The 17482-nt window shown below is 35.9% G+C and overlaps 1 long non-coding RNA gene across 3 annotated transcripts in view; it reads left to right on the top strand.

The window, feature by feature from the left end:
- LOC139779834 (uncharacterized) overlaps nt 1-16615 on the top strand; it is a 34736-nt gene extending 18121 nt beyond the window's left edge. For 2 of the 3 annotated variants that reach the window (XR_011720025.1, XR_011720024.1), the window contains exons 2-3: nt 5152-5471; nt 7494-16615. This is a non-coding gene — a long non-coding RNA (uncharacterized lncRNA). Of the gene's footprint in view, nt 1-1592; nt 5472-7493 lie in introns of those variants that run through there. The other variant, XR_011720023.1, reaches the window with a different exon arrangement.
- Nucleotides 16616-17482: the final 867 nt, after the last annotated feature.

Genomic DNA, 17482 nt, shown 5'->3' with positions numbered 1-17482 from the left:
CATCCGCGCGCGACCTCGGGACACGTCGCGATTTAGTGCACTTACGCGTGCGTGCATGTAACTGCAGTGCGGCGTAACGTGGAGCCTCGCGGTGGTGAAGTTATCAGGACTTGCGAAGTAAAGGCATTATTGGACCGGACGCTTTTCCGTCGTGCGATTGCGAGGGATTAATGGTCGCGCACGTGCGGCGACGTGTCGCGGAGATCGACCCACCCGCCTTAAACTCGCCTAGAATTTACTGCATTGCAGTTCGCGCGAGTCTAGTTGCCGGCGAGCAAGCAGAGCGATGACGAATTTTCATAGTTTAAGGAATGAAAAGAAATTATTTTGAATTTGTTTAGTACGACGTGTTATAGCGTAGTATATTTCACATTATTTGATATACAAATTGCATCAACGAAATATATACAACGGTATTTGTGGATTCTATATAATATTCATTCCTTAAGTGAAAAAATAATGTCTCTGTTATTTAACTTCATATGTAACTTCGTTCTTATGTTAAACATATTTTTGAACAACAGTAAAAAGTTATGATGTAAATAACAAAAATCCAGGATGTGAATAGGGAGGAACATTTCAATATTCAAAAGATATATAAAAATACCCCATTTTACGTCTATACCGCATAGATCTTCACGTGGCACGTGTCGTGTATAGTCTCCTTAATCATTTTTAGCTCGCATCTCTAAAAAAGTATGTATGAAATTGGCATACGGGTCTAAATAAAATATGACATGGATATACGTTGAGCGTTTCAATTCTCTATTTGAGTATTTCTCGGAACACTCTATTTGAGTGTTCCTATTAACAACGATGTAATATATAGATTATATTAAAAATGTGATATCAAGGATAAAGCTCTCAATAACAATAAATAAACAAACAAAGGCAAATAAGAGCTCATTCGCAACGATGATCGGGCGACAGTAATAAAACTAAAATTACAATGATAAATAAATTAATATAATAAAGTAAACGTTTCGCGGTCCTTGGTTTGGAGCCTCCTCAGTACATACAAAACGATGGTCAGGTGCTTCGATGCAGTGGTCAAGAAGTAGTACAAAATGCAGTCAACATGTTCGCTCTCCAAATAGTGACTTTGATGGAGACATTGTTGGTGTAGTAGCAGCTGGCAACTGTGGATAGTTTCTATGTGCAGCAATCTCTGTTAGCGTAGGTCTAAGCTTCATGTTTCGCATTTTTCTTACAACGACCTGTACCAGTTGCACTGAGTCCGTCGCACGTAACACGATATGTAAAAGTATTCACAAGACGACCTCCACCGTCATGTATCAATTCATAATCAGGTATCATACCCTGTTTCACCATCATCTCTTGGAGAATGGAAACTGGTGTTTTACTCATGTTAATCGGATTATTCTCTAATTTTCAACAGTATATGTTGTAAGAAAGATGCGAAACATGAAGCTGCTAAAGCTACGCTAACAGAGATTGCTGCACATAGAAACTATCCACAGTCGTCAGCTGCTACTACACCAACAATGTCTCCATCAAAGTCACCATTTGGAGAGCAAACATGTTGACTGCATTTTGTACTACTTCTTGACCACTGCATCGAAGCACCTGACCATCGTTTTGTATGTACTGAGAAGGGTCCAAACCAAGGACCGAAACGTTTACTTTATTATATTAATTTATTTATCATTATATTTTTAATTTTATTATTGTCGCCCGACCATCGTTGCGAATAAGCTCTTATTTGCCTTTGTTTGTTTATTTATTAAAAATGTAAGATCAAATATAGAATCGGAGCGTCAATCGCGTATGTCTACGTCATCGCTTAATTCGATAGGTATGTCATACAACTTGCATCTATATTATACATTATCTACCTTATTGCAAACTTAAAATAAGACAAGAAGAAATAGGTAGAGGAAAGTCCCCTATTATGAGATAGGCTCCTAATATGCGACAGCAAGGTTTCTACTAAACTAATAGGCCCTATCTGTTGATTCCACCATGAACTTATTACCCTTGGGATAAAACCTATTTAGTGGGAAATTCATTGTTTGATCGTGCGTGTAGTCGTTGCAGAGAAAGAAATTGTGAAATTGGATGTTGTCAAGTGCCATGGATATGAGTCTTTAAACCTTGTTTATTATATAATTAATAAATATTTGGCAATAAGTTCTGCATGCAGCGATAGAGTAAGGTCATATTAATAGGAAAATACGGGATATGTTGAGTTGTTCAATTGTAGAGATTAGATTTGGTGATCGCGAAACCGCAAGGCGTGGTGCTCGTAAAACATAAGATACTCAGGGTACTCCTGGGTTGCTGGAGTATGAAAGTTATTGTATAGTAATAAAAGAAGAGAAAATACTATATTAACGTTAAGGGAAGGTTTATACAAATTTATAAGACTGTGCTGACCTTGATTTGAGGGGGAAGGGTGGAGGGGAAAGATTATAGGTACAATATTGAGTATAAGTGGGTTTACGATTGTTGCAAATATGCTTCTCCATTACATTTGTCTTTCAAAAACTTTAAATAAAGTTTTTTAATTGCAATATGATGTATTTTGCATTTTATTAGCGATTTCCCGGGGTCTCTCATATTAGGAGCACACTTTTTCGATTTTTTTGAAAGCTCATTTTTTACATTTTTCTAATTTTCAGAAAAATTAATATTTAAATTAAATTTTACATTTCAGCATCTTAAAGCTTATTAAATTCCTTTTATAATGACCTACTATATTTTTCAATTCTGCCCATAGACTTCCGGCAATCACACAAAATAGATGTGGTATCTCATAATCGGGGTCTTTCCTCTATATTTTAATATGTAGGATTAATTAACAAAATCAAGCTCTGCTTGATGAGAGAAATCTGCAATTGCAGTTTTGATTTATTTCTACCAGTTCTTAAAAATTGTTTTTACACTTATTATATTTAAAAACATCTTTATACCAGAAACTTACTCTCATGTTTTCTAGAAAATTTTATAGACGCTGTGTTTAATATCTCTTAATTTTTTGGATACTAAAATCACACATATATCGATATACGTAAAATTTCTAAAAAAAAACTTTAATTAATCTTATAAAAATTTCCGAAGATTTTATCTAACAGGCAAAATAATGACACAAGAATGAACCATGCGGTAATTAATTATATTCCGCTTTATCCTCCTCTAATCGATCGTTATCTCGGTGCATTCATGCCAGCAATTATGAAATCGATTTGCGATTACCGCTACGCTGCCCTACTACCTAATAGCATAATTAAACGTCTGAGATAAGACCGATCTGCTGTTATTAATCACAAAAGACACAGCGTAGAAAGTCACGCTGGTGTTAAGCGCAACACATTAACTGCGCGATTACTACGGTAAAGTTCTGCGTGTACGATTAACGCTCGAGAAGGTCATGCTGCCAGGACGAGCTATAAACCCGACTTAGAAACTACGTAAAGTATAACGACTGCTTGTAACTGTTACGCTCTGCGATTATATATCAGGAGTGTTCGATTTATATGATCTGCGCTTGTAAAATGTTTAACGCACTTCGCATGCGGCTGATGTGGAAAGCGATTTCGATTCTTCTATCTTGCAAGGCCGACGCCCGCAGGCGTCTCAATTTCTGAAAGATACGACAATTTTTGCCCTGATTATTCTTGCACAAGATGAGCTCAAAGATAAATTACAGTCTTATACGCCAGTTTATTGACATTTGAATAAATGGGGCATGATAATTAATAATTACTCATAAGTTACGACTCATTTCAGAAATTTATCGCATGTTTAATTTTTATAAAATATAAGTCTATACCTCGCACGTGTTCTTTAAATATTATATTCAAAATTAGATTGGAAAAATGATTGAAACTGGGATTGTTAACTATAATTATATGGTCTAATTTTCAAAAACAGCATTCTTATAACATTTCGTGGTTTAATTGGTTCAACTATAGTTTTAACATAAAATATGTATAATACATACATATTTCTTACATGGCCTTTGAAAGTTATTTATCAACCATAATTGTTACATCAATTTTAAAAATATAAAATCCACAAATTTTTTTAGATAGTCACACATGTTAGCCTATCAATTTATATATTATCAATCTGTAAATGGAGCAGTCTACGTTATTTTCGAGCCCAAGAATAATTCCATCTACAATGGCTTAAACTGCGTGTTTGAGTTAAGAAATATATGATGTGCATATATATTGTTACGTACTGAGCAAACATATCTTTACATGTATTTTGGTATCAGCGAAGTGTCTTAATTCTCCGTGCATTGTTTGTTTCCTTCTACCTTCATGTTCTACATTTAATGGAATGTTCTTGTTATTGTTGTCTTGTTATTGTTGTTATTACCCTCCTTTACTGTGTTGTCGTTGTTTGCTTCGCACCCTGGTTTCCTCTCGACTGTTTCCGCTCGTATCTGCCGCATCGTATATCGTCGCATGTTTCTCTCTATGCACGCGTAAAATTCTTTTTTTTCATCCCGCCCCTCTACGCCCTCGTCTCTCAATCTCTCTTCGCTCTTCTCGGGACGGAAATCACCCCGAAACTTTTCCCGAAACCCCCCTCGTCCTCGGGAGATTCACCCGCGTCTTGCTCTCGAGGATCGTTCGAAGTCGATTGTCAATTCATTAATCGCGAAAGTCCATTCCAATCCGTAAATCATCCAAAGACCCTTAAAATCTCTCGTAATGTAAATTCACCCGATCAACATCTCAATTTAGTCACGGCGTCGATGATCATTTTTCATTCCCGAGGAGGACGAGGAATGAAGGAAGCGAGAGGAAGAGGGGAGACAGGGAAAGGGTAGACATAATGTAATTGCTTAGTCTGGATCTAGAGATTAGATGCTAGAGAACAATTGCAAGTGTGAGCGAAAAAGCGAGAGCTTGTGAAAAAGTGTGAGCGTGTGAGAAAATTGCAAGAGCGAGAGAGAGCGAGAGAGAGAGAGAGAGAGAGAGAGAGAGAGAGAGAGAGAGAGAGAGAGAGAGAGAGAGAGAGAGAGAGAGAGAGAGAGAGAGAGAACGAGAAAGAGCGAGAGAGAGTGAGGGGGGGAGAGGGGAGCAAAGTGGGATGTGAGAAGAATGAAGAATAGACGAGAAGGTAGGACAGCAGAGGGAGAAAATTCAAACGTATCCGAAATGCCACTTGTTCCAGGACCTAAAGAAGCGCGATTCCCACATGTGCGACATGCAGGCCCTACAGCCACTTCCGGCCCCCACCAACACCGCCAACACCGCGCCCGCCATGACTACTTCCGGTGGGCAGCCACCGCTCCCGGTATCGGAGACCGTTTGAATCGCGACGGATCACGAGAACCGATCACGATCGTCCGTGTGCGCGATGCGCTAGCCACGCATTACCACACCACCAACCACCACCACCACTCACCTATAAAACTCACCGCCGTCCTCCTCCACACCTGTGCTCGCTGAACCCGATGTACGAACCACGGCCGACCCACGGTCGAAGCAACGGTGAGCCATCATCACATCATTCACGAAAAATCTTTAAAGGGCGCAGCGCGGACCACCGGAAGTAGTCGTGGATCTTTGTTAGCCCGTGCTGCGCGATTTTCTGTCGATTGTTCTGTTTCGCACGTTTCGGAAGTCCCGTAAGTGAAAGTATCACGCGTATATGATATCGTTTATGATTTATTTATCAAGAACTTGCGTATTATTTTCAATATTTTTGTGTATAGTGTTTATCGTGATGTGATTTTGTAGATTTAGTAATTTAGTTGAAGTGTGTCTTTACTCGGGTAAACTGAACGTATTAATAGAAGAGAATTGATTTCCAAATATTTTTGCATGCTGATACAACACAGTAATAAAAAGGTAAATTTTGATACTAAAATCTCGAATATTTATTTATAATTATCAAAAGTTGTTTAACTTTTGAATATTATTTTGGGAAAATCTATTTTGAAGAGGTTCTTTCTTCATTAGCATTATTTTCCGCGAGATAATGTTCCGTTTTTGCTCCATATATGCGTATACGGGGCTTCGGAAATCGAAATTGATCCGTTTCAAAAATTCAAATGTACCCTCGGGCTATAATATTTGCTGGGACAACCTCATTAAATTATATGCATTATTATTGCAAGTATGTCGTTGAATTCACAATCCACTAGTTTTGCTTACAAAGTCTATTTACTTTTACTTCCGGCGATTCACACTACTACCCTCGAATATCGATCGGTTTCTATAATTCGGAAAATTTGATGATTGAGAAATGATGATTGAACTCAATAAAATTACTTCAATCCTGCGATTAGGATTGGAGTTTTAACTTGTTTATTTGAAAAAAATTGCTTTCTTTTGCTGAGCAAAGATTTTCTTAAACTTGTTTAATCATTTTTTGTTACTTTAACATCACCTGACATCTTTTAATCAATAATCTAGAGATATTTTAAAATTTATTAACAAATACAAAAGAAGATATATTTTCTGTAATCTATAACAATGACGTATGTATATACAAAAACTCCAGAACTCTCGTAAAGAATTTATTTTTGACATCTCGTATTTAGAAGCGTTTTTTTGTGTGTTAAAATAGCGAGATTATGGCGAAGAGCAAACCAGTCCAGTCGTTCGGAGGCGAATTGACGATCGGAGCTAGTCGGGAGGAAAGGTGATTTATGATCGGTCAGCGGGTATAAGACAATTTTCCGAGATTACGTTCGCTTCGTTTGCCACCTTGAAATACGGCATGAGGCCGAGATCGGCCGATTCGCGCCGGATGAGCCCTGAGTGCAGGCAATTTTTCCGGATTTGCGTCGGCTTTCCCTGACGCGCGGCCTAGTTTCCGTCGCGGAGGCTCGCTGAATCGAGCTACGACAGGGCAATCTTTCCCGATGAACCGCGCACGAATTCCCAGCGATACGCATCCTATAAGCGAACCGGATAATTGAAAAAGTTCACGTGTTCAGAATGGAGAAGTTGGGATATGTACATAAATTTCGCTTTCGCGCGCGCGCGCGCGTGTGTGTGTGTGTGTGTGTGTGTGTGTGTGTGTGTGTGTTGTGTGTGTGTGTGTGTGTGTGTGTGTGTGTGTGTGTGTGTGTGTGTGTGTGTGTGTGTGTGTGTGTGCGCGCGCGCGCGCGCGTGCATTCTTCTCACGTAGATTATTGACTTTATTTTACTTTAACTTTATTTTAAGAAATCGCTGTACATATATATGTCTTATTTATTCGTATGAATGGCAGATTTCTCGACGGAATGGAGTTGACTTTTTATTGCCGAAACTTTTTTGTCGCATTGCCATTTTAATTAGTAGTATAAATAATTAATATTACTATATGATGTCAGTTTCTCAATCATCACATATTATGAATTTCTTTTATGAAACAATTTGCTTTAATTAGTTTTAAGCGCAACTGTTTCATGATATATTGCAACAGAGTGTCGCATAATTTTTTATGTCAGTCTTTGATGTTGTTTCGAATTCGCGCGATGGAGATCGTGTGGCTATGAACTTTTCGCGCCTTTTAATTCCAGTAATAAAAACGAGCCGTTCGCATCGACGCCACGCGATGGGAGATCGTCATCAGGCTCAGCGGCATTCCGATCCGCGATTTCACGAGCGGATTGATTCGCTCCCCTGAGAGGACGGGACGATCGTTCGTTATTCGGCGGGATCTACGGAGGATCTGGGAAAACCCTACGCCCATCGCGATGTGGATCGATCGCAGTCGAGGCGCGCGAGGACCCCGACGCGCGGTTTCTCCCTCGTAGTCCTGTTAGAATTTGCGCACCGATTCGCAGAGATTTCCGTTTGACGGAAAAAAAATGTCTCGTGTTAAGCAACGTTCTCGTTGCAGTCGCAATATCTGGTCGCGTGCCGAATGGATTTCTGCAGGAAGAGGAGAGAGAGAGAGAGCGAGCGAACGAGCGAGCACACTTCCTGCGGAAATTCGTTCGCGGCGTCGTGATAATTAACTGAATTAATTGATTAAATCGCGCCGGCGACGAGTTCGCAAAATGGGTGACCCAGGTGCGGCTGAGCGATTGCGATTAGGGTCACGCAATTATACGGGATTTGTCCGTGCGGAATCGAGTCCTTGGGGGAGGGGAGGGGTTTCGCAACATGTTACTTCGCGTCAGGCCGTCCCTTAAATAATGTTCTTTCAGTGATCCTTGAAGGGAAAGAGGAGATGTATCGTTTATCGCGACTGTTCGCACAGCCGAAGGATTCATTAATCACGTCGGAATTAGAAATTTACTTGTGTTGTAACGGCGGCGTTACTCGACATAAACTTCACGAATTCTAATCCTTATATTAATTATATGAATCCACACGAATAATTGCAGTTAAACTGCGGCTTGTATTTACTTCTAAATTTAGTTTTCTTCATGTCTTTGTAAATATTGTTATATCTCGTACGATTATGATTCACAATCAGGCAATATGTAACGATAAGTAGAGAACGAAATACGAACCTAAGTATGTCTATTTAAGAGTCACATTGATCCAGAATTGTGTTAAGAGAATAAAACTTTTTATCCTAATCAGAAGTACATACTGCGGAATTTTGTGATCGCAAGGCGCTCTCAGAGAACGAAACTCTCAAGTGCCTATACTCAATTTCAGCAAATTATATGAATTCAATGATTTTTAACATGTATAAATTATTATATGCGAAACTGTATGTGTATATAATATATGTACTAATGTTAATGTGAAGTTAAATGAAACCGAAATAATTTTTAATATGTTGTTACATTTCTATAATCAATCTTCTACAATCTTAAGTGCTCTCGAATAAAATTATATGCAATCAAATGCTTGTTGCACACGTTATGCGTTTATATCTCATTATTTACTACTTCTGGATATTATTTATTAATATTATTTCTATGGATATCATTTATTAATATTAATATTTTGAATGATCCTTATAAAGATCCTTATTTATGTAAAATATTATTATTTATGGGATTATTTTTTAAAGAAAAGTAATATTAATTTAATAATTTAAACGTTAATATAATAAACACAATTCAAAAATATACTGTTAAAAGATCTTACAAAAGAATTGTTGCAGTATACTTTTAAAATTATATTGTTGAAAATTTGTACAAAAATCTTTTTGCAAGAACTTTTGGCAGTGCACTGTTATTTATTTGACGTGTTAATAAAATTATGATGACAAAAACTGAAGACAATACGAAATCGGAAAGAGAGATACACAACATATCAAAAATGGAAATATGAAACGCAAGATATTAATTAATATAAAATTGATAAGACCGTCGTGGTTTATATTAAGACTGTTGCTTTCAAATAATCACTGTGAAAGAAAATGGTTAAAACAAGCATCGAAGAAAAAAGTCAGCTTGACGAAGTTTATCATTTTGACAGATTCAATTAATTTGATTTACTTTCTTTTTCATTACACGTGTATATGTATAATAAATTATTTAATTTAATTAAAGAAACATTGTTTCAGAATTTTATTTTTAGAAATTGTTATATATAGAATATATATATATTTATGTTCTTTTTTCTCTTTTTTTGAGAGTTATTAAACAAGTAATTCTTTAGTTTACCTAAAAATTTTAAAAGTTAAGAAATTATTGTTTTTTTTTATATTTAAAAGTAATTCAGCAATAAGTGAATCGATATAAATGTCGATTTATCAAAATTCTCACGACATGTTTGTCTTATATCGGGATTAACAATGAAGCAAACATTATTTACAAGGCGGTTTGATGCGATGTGGTCAAGATGCAATTTCGTGAAAGAATGTAAAAATGGAGGGACCTACGTACCTTTGTACTCTAACTTAAGATGATGCCCTCGTTCTTTCAAAGCTTCGTGGCCGACTTTAGTCGATCGCGAGGACTCTTAGGCGGTAATTTAATCGAGATATCGTTCGATCGTTTATTACGGCGTTATCGTTATCGTTGCTCGGCTGTAGCGATCGATCGTCCGCTTTCTTTTGCCGTTTGCGAGAGAAGTTTTTCTTGAATGCTACACAAGAACTTTATCAGGAATATATGAAGTACCTCTTATTTAGCATATTTTACTTTTCTTTAAGATTGTGACTTTTAAGAGCATCCTATAATGTACTTTGCATCATGATAAGCAATATCGCGGAGTTATATTTGAAAGATTATAAATAACTTTGTGGAAAGGAAGCTACACGGCAATTTTAATGTGGTGTACTCAGCATCAGAAATTTTCATATAATTCTATATTTAACATATTGATTTATTTTTATTCATAAAATTATTTGTTTATGAACTATTTTCCGATTAATTTAGCGATTAACTTTTTAAAGCATTTCAGATTGCAGATGTAATATTATCGATAAAATAAATATTGTCATTAAAACACTTTGCATTAAATAGAACGTCAAAACGGTAGAGTCACATAAAATTACAGCGAGTTATATGATTATGTTATATCGCGGACGATTGACTGATGCAGTATCAGATGTATCGGAAAAAATAGGAAGAAAGATAGGGGATTACCGTGCGTGTGAGCAACGGAATTTGTTTAACGATAACATGACGCAATGTATATATTTGTGAAATTTAGTAAGGGGAAGGGAGGTGAATGCACAGCCTGTTGTCTGTAATAAAACTTTGTAATTAATGGCATAATTTGCCGTTGAACAAAAGATTTTAATGGGAAGATAATATAAATATGTATAGAAAGATTATATTATATAACGAACACAAAAATACGAAGAAGGAGAAATATATTATATATACATATACATGTATATATTATATATATAATGTACATACACACATACACACACGATACACGCACGTGAAGAGTGCGCTCAAATTGCGACACGTATACACTCACACACATAAAAACAAACACATCCACCTGCAGCACTCTCGCGTCGCGCAATAAAATAAATTCTAAATCGTTCCGTGTTAGAATGCGTGCCTGAGTGCGTGAGGAGAGCCAAGCAAAGGAATAAAGAAGAAGAATAAATATATGTATAGATACATGAATAATTATACAAACGAAGTGATCGATTATGCGTCCGGTCTCTCGTTTCGTCCAAGGAGCACCGGCGGTATTTGAGACAACGTCGATGAAGATGCGGCAATTTAATTAAAGGACGGTAAATAGGCGAGTCGATGATGAACGGGAGATATCGCAAGGATTTTATCGCTGGATTTTATCGCTGGATTTTCAGGATTAGCTTGTCAATGATTACTTCATCCGTCACGGACGATCGCGCGTACGCGCTTGCGCGATCCGCTGTATTTTTATTGATAATTATTTATCTATATGAAAGGTCATATACTTTTCCTGTGCGTGTGCCAAACTTACAAATGAATAAAGTTATTTTCGAGCTTTGAAATATTGAACTGCCGTCCTTCGACATTATATATATTTAAATTTCGTTTGCCTTTCAATTAAAATAAAATTCTGTTAATAATAAAACGTTCAATTTACTGTTTATTATACTACCGTATTTGTTTTATGAGAATTAATGATGGATATTGATGGAATACGTTAACGAATAATTTCCTTATTGATATTATCAGTTCATTGTAATTTTCTGCGCTTCAAAGCTCTGAATAAAGAAATTTTACTTTTTGGAATTAATTGACGCCGTTATATACATCGTAATTTTAATCTATCAAGCAATCGATTTGATGCGCCTGGGATGAACTTTCGCATAAATCGATGTCGCGAGAATATTGAATCACTCCGATTAATTTAATAATCATCCTGACGTAGTTTGGATATAACATCAGAGAAATTGACGACGCGGCGCGTCGCGACACAGTTGATCGTCCCGTGAGCTAGCCTGTAATCGATAAATAAATCGTAAATAAGTTAAGCATGCAATTAAGAATAAAAAAAAGAAATAAATTGAATAGAGACTTTTCGTTGATGTTGTGACTCGTAGTGCGTGTGTGTTTGTGCATGTGTGTATACGCGTATGTGCAGAACTAGCACGCCGAGAGAGATACAATTTCGTGAATTTCAAGAATTTTCCAATTACACTTTTTTTTTAAACGTAATAATTAAGTTTTTTATCTGAATAGTATTGTATTGTTTTAGCACTTGGTAAAAAGTCCTCTGTTTCTATTTTCTTTTAATTTTTGAATAAGATTCTTTCGGTTTTCTCTTCTAAAACACGGGAGCCAATCTACTTTTTTAGAAATAAGCAGAACGAAGACAATTTTACTTTATCTTGCAATTGAATAATATTCTGCAAATTCGCGACATTATATCATCGGCAGGTAGCGAGAAAAAAATTAAATACGAATGAGCGGCGAGTAGTATGACTACAACAGCGGTAAGCGGCGTAAACCGGCAACGGACAAGTGCAAAGGGAACAGGAATATTAGGAGAATCAACACGAGGAAAATAGACCGAAGGAAAAAGATGATGAACGAGTCTTTCAATTTACTACTGTACTGCCAATTTTTTCCGAAACGACGTAATAACTTTAATAAGGATATTAAGGTGACGAACGAGAATGCGCGTTTTGGTCGGGGATTTTTCTTTTCGTTTCTTTTTGCTGCTCCGAGCCCCCGTGATCTCAGAAGGAAGGAGAAAAACACCTAGAAATGTTTCGATTTATGTCCTAAGGTAGAGAGCGCCCGGAGGGTACGGGAAGGATACGAAGGATGTAACGAATTTGTGTCGCTCAGCGGGAAGTTTTCGATAAATATGCAAATTCCGATACTATAGATACTGTAGATACGCCAGCGCTGCATCCGCAAACGTTTATTTAAAAAAAAGGACACGTAAATATTTTCTAAAGTTTTGCTCTGATTAAAATGTACATTTACACAAAATATTTACTTTTTCCCTTAGCACCATTTCCCTAAAAGAAAGAAAGAAAAAAAATGAAAGAAGAGTTTATGGAATGTCAATACATCTTTCAAACAAGTTCGAAAATGTATACGTTAGCTTTAATTGTGCTATGATTTTATTCGAATTCTTGACTTGCTGCTGAGCAACACAAACTCGATTTAGTTGAAGTTATATCTTTTTTGCACGATCAGTATTATAAATGTCAGTTTATGATTAGTGTAAGCATTCTATTTTCAGTACAATTCTCACAAGATCGATGATATAATTAATCTATCAACGTCAAACTTTCCTTGGGGCAACGGAGGCTCTTTCCAATTTGCTTTTACTTAATAACAGAAGAAATAAACTGGCGCGAAACTTTTATGCGTAAAAATAACAAACGGATAAGAATGGAAATATATCACGAACATCTCACGGCAACGATATTTCTGATATTATACGGTTGAAAAAATAGAAGAAGAGATTGAAAGAATCGCTGTGTAAAGTACGTCTCTGGTTTTTGAGATAATCGCGAATGTAATTACTGATCGTGTGAGAAGCGCTTAACGCAAAATTCCCGCGATATCCCGTAATTTTGTAGAGAACTCGCGAATGTCGCGATATTTGAGAATAACAGAAAGCAACAAAGTTGCGAAGATCTGCTCGTACCTGGACATTGTACATTCTTCAGCGTGCAAGTATGTATTTTTCTTTCTTTTTTTTTTCTTAAGCAGGACGCCGTCCATGGACTCACCGAGCGTTGGCAAGTGCCGATAATTGCGTTGATTAGCGAGCGATTGAAGGGCCAAATGAATGAAGTTGCTATATAATATTTTCAAGCATTCTTATATTATTAATTTTCCAGGTGAACTGAAGATTATAACCCAATTTAATATCGTATATTACAATCCTAGAGTGAAAACTTTGTCTTTAAAATTTTTCAAATTGACGAAGAAAATAAAGAACTCTTTCACTAAATGATTTTATCGTATAACGTTTTAAAAATTCATTACAAGGGTATAATTTTTTAAAAAACCATCTAGGTACATAAGATTTAAAAAACAACGACAATGTTGTATTAAGGATGTATTACCTATACCTTCCCAGCCAAAAGTACAGTAATATGAGAAATCCAATTATATCGGTTGTATGCATACTTTAACGGCTTACTACTATTTAATATCATAACAAGGACATTAATGTTACTGATTTCAGTGATTTTAACCAGTTTTTATGATTATTAACAGCGTATTTGTAAATATTCTTAAGGATGTATGTCCGTTCAGTCAAAATAAAGGAATCAAGCTGAAATTTACAGAGATTGTGCACTTATATATATGTCCTAAAAACCTGTGTTAAATTTCAGATTGATTGTCTGACTCGTTTAAAAGATATTAATTTTTTAAACTTAAATTAACTAAAAAGCAAAATTAAAAAATTAATATCTTTTAAACGAGTCAGACAATCGATCTGAAATTTAACACAGGTTTTTAGGACATATAAGTGCACAATCTCTGTAAATTTCAGCTTGATCCCTTTATTTTGACTGAACGGACATACATCCTTAAGAATATTTACAAATACGCTGTTAATAATCATAAAAACTGGTTAAAATCACTTAAATTAGTAACATTAATATCCTTGTTATAATATTAAATAGTAGTAAGCCGTTAAAGTATGCATACAACCGATATAATTGGATTTCTCAGATTACTGTACTTTTGGCTGGGAAGGTATAGGTAATACATCCTTAACGTATTATAAATTGCGCTCAAAATCAACAGATGAAGGATGCTTGTATTTTTACCTTTGAATAACACGATATATTTCTCATCTAACTAATTGTAAGAAAGGTTAAATATGTTTAGTCTTTCTTAACTGTTCTAAGTGTAACGTCATTAATATAACATATTTTACTTTACTATATTATATAATAATATTATATATTAAAACAACTACGTGTACCACATAGTTTAACGACTGAATTTTTGTAAACATATGACATATCTCCTTCGTTCACTTAGCTCTTCAATTAGATTGCACAAAAATCCGCGTACGTTAAAAACGAGAGGCGAGAGGTCTACGTATATAAGCATGTTTTTACGTAAATATAGATTCACTCATACGTGCAATGCGTGCGGCGCGTCAAAGCTCGCACGGTGAAATGCATATATTCCTAGGTCAGGCTAATTAAATCAGAAGATTACGACTCTTTGAGACGCGACGCGACTGGCGACGAAACAAATGGACGCGCTGCGTTTCCACTAGATGCCTCGCTAACAACTAACGTTATTTTAATGCCGAGTTTTGTGTTAAGTTTTATTTTAATGACCGTTTGGAGTTAATTAAAAAATTGCCTCTTTTATCTCTAATATTATTCTTCACTCTCTGAAACTTAATTAAAAAATTAATTGAGATAAAATATTTAACGTATTAAGTATAATTCAGGGAATGAGATTTTTAACGAATGGAAGATTTACCTTGAATTTGTTGAACAGTCAGCTAAAATATTTTGTGGTGATTATGAGACATTCTGTATATATTCTCGATCCGTTTCAGAAATGCCGACAACTGCAGAGTCAACCAAAATCTTCATAGAATTTATAAAATCCTTGAGTGAGAGATTATATATTTAGGAGAGATTATTCTTACTCCCGTGGTAAAATTACTCGAAAAAGTATATAAATTATAACAATTAATATCGATGCAGAATGATATGGTTTCGTTCAAATTATGGGAAGCTGGCTTCCCACGGTCCACGAAGAGTTAATGAGGTCAATCGCATTGGGCGATATTAGCATAAATTTAATAGAATAATAAAAAGAAGCTGTTGTTAACGAAATTTAAATTAAAACAATTTATTTTGGCATGAAAAATTAGTTAATAAAAAGTATTTAATTTTTGCCGTCATCTTATTGCTTATGTGTGTAAAGCATTGCGATTTTGTATTATATTATTATTATAGTTGATGTAAATGCTGTGAAATGTCATAGTAACACGTTCGCAACCAACATTCGAAGCGTTTATCATCGATGAGGAGCGGTGGAGCTTTGATCTTTTGCGTTCGCGGGCGAGAATTGAAAAATTAGGGAGGCAGGAATGAATTCGTTCTTGATCGATTCCTCGTACAGCTTCTCATTACTTTTAGATTTATGAACACGATAATTATTGTCTTTCTCCGAGCGAAAGTTCAAGGCATCGCGTGGCTGGGCCGTCGATATCATTATTCGAGTACTGCAGGCGTTGAGAATAAATCGGAATTACGAGTACTCAAATAACGATTACGCTGAACGTCCGAATATATCGGACCGCTGTTTTAAGCACCTTATCAATAATTTATAAATTATTATTAATGTTATCACAGATCACTATTATCGTTAACAAATATGTAAGTATCTATGTGTAATATTAAAGGTAAGTTTTATATCGTAGGACAGGCGAAGTTAGTTTATCTATTCGAATGAAATAACATACGTCATGATGTAGAATCACAACCGTCGTAGAGGACTTGTTCTTATTTCGCATTTGTAAAGTTCCTATTTTGTAACCGTCAACTTTGAAGGACGGTTGTAACGCACATTGTTCGCGACATTCAAATGTGCTTGGGCGTTGCGCGAAACTTATTATTGTCGCGTATTCGAGAGCAACGACGGCCTGGCGGAACGTCGATGTTGCCGACGATATTTTTAATTGAAGCGTTTGGGAAGAAATTGCGATATCCTGGTTGCCGACGATTGTAATTAGAAGGTGAAGAGACGTTTTAGCCAAAGGTGTTGTCCATCTTCGGTAGCTTCCACGCCTTACTCAAAGAGAAAATAAACTAAAATTCATACTTCCAGCGCTATTTTATTATCAACTCTCTGCTCTCCTGCTTATGCGAAAACTCAAATTCTCATCCCAAGAATTATCGTGCGAGCGATCAAATCCTGTTTACATTTCATTCTATGAGTACCTACAAATTAAGCGACAAATAAACGAAACGCGTATAAGATGATTGAAACGATAAACTCTAAAAACGCAGAATTGCAGCCACATTTTATTGCCACTTTATTTCCTCGATATCCGAGATTTGCTTCCCGGATATCATGCTCCCGGATATCATGATTAAATACTGTTCTTGTATCATTTCGTAAATAGGAAAATAGCGGAAATAAACGAGAAGATAAATGAAGAGATAATACTAAAGTTAACTAGAAAGAGAAAGAAGCGGAGAGAAAGAGGGAAAGAGGAGATGGTTAACGTTTATAACGCCAGTTTATTGCCAACACCGCGTTTGCTAGCAGAAAGTAAGAGCTTTAGTGCTCTTCGCAAAAATTATATAACTGGCAATGAGAGATCTTGTTTCTGCATAATTCCGTAAATTAAAAAGAATCAGAGATAAGCGATTTAATAAACCAGAGAGTAATTACAAGAATTCATTTAAAATGCAGATTTATGTTGCCAGTTTATTATCACAAACTCTATAAAATAGAAATGTAAGTAAATGTGAGAAATGTAAGAGAAGAGCGATGTTTCTTGCGGGGCTTTGCGCTTTTTAGATTTTGTTCTTACCGAGTTAAATGCAAAATTAAAAGATAGACAGAAGACGGATAAAAGCACGGAGTGAAAGAGGAGAAAGCAAAGGATAAAGTATAACTGTGATATTCGCAGTTTGAGTTTATCGCCTCTAGAGATCAATTTTATCCAGCAATTAAAACTGTTGCCA

This window comes from Temnothorax nylanderi, unplaced genomic scaffold (assembly GCF_030848795.1).
Source record: "Temnothorax nylanderi isolate EJ_2023f unplaced genomic scaffold, tnyl_v1.0 TNYL_tig0243_pilon, whole genome shotgun sequence".
Taxonomy (NCBI): Eukaryota; Metazoa; Arthropoda; class Insecta; order Hymenoptera; family Formicidae; genus Temnothorax; species Temnothorax nylanderi.
The sequence above is the reverse complement of the archived record's forward strand: the minus strand, read 5'-3'. Positions and strand labels throughout refer to the sequence as shown.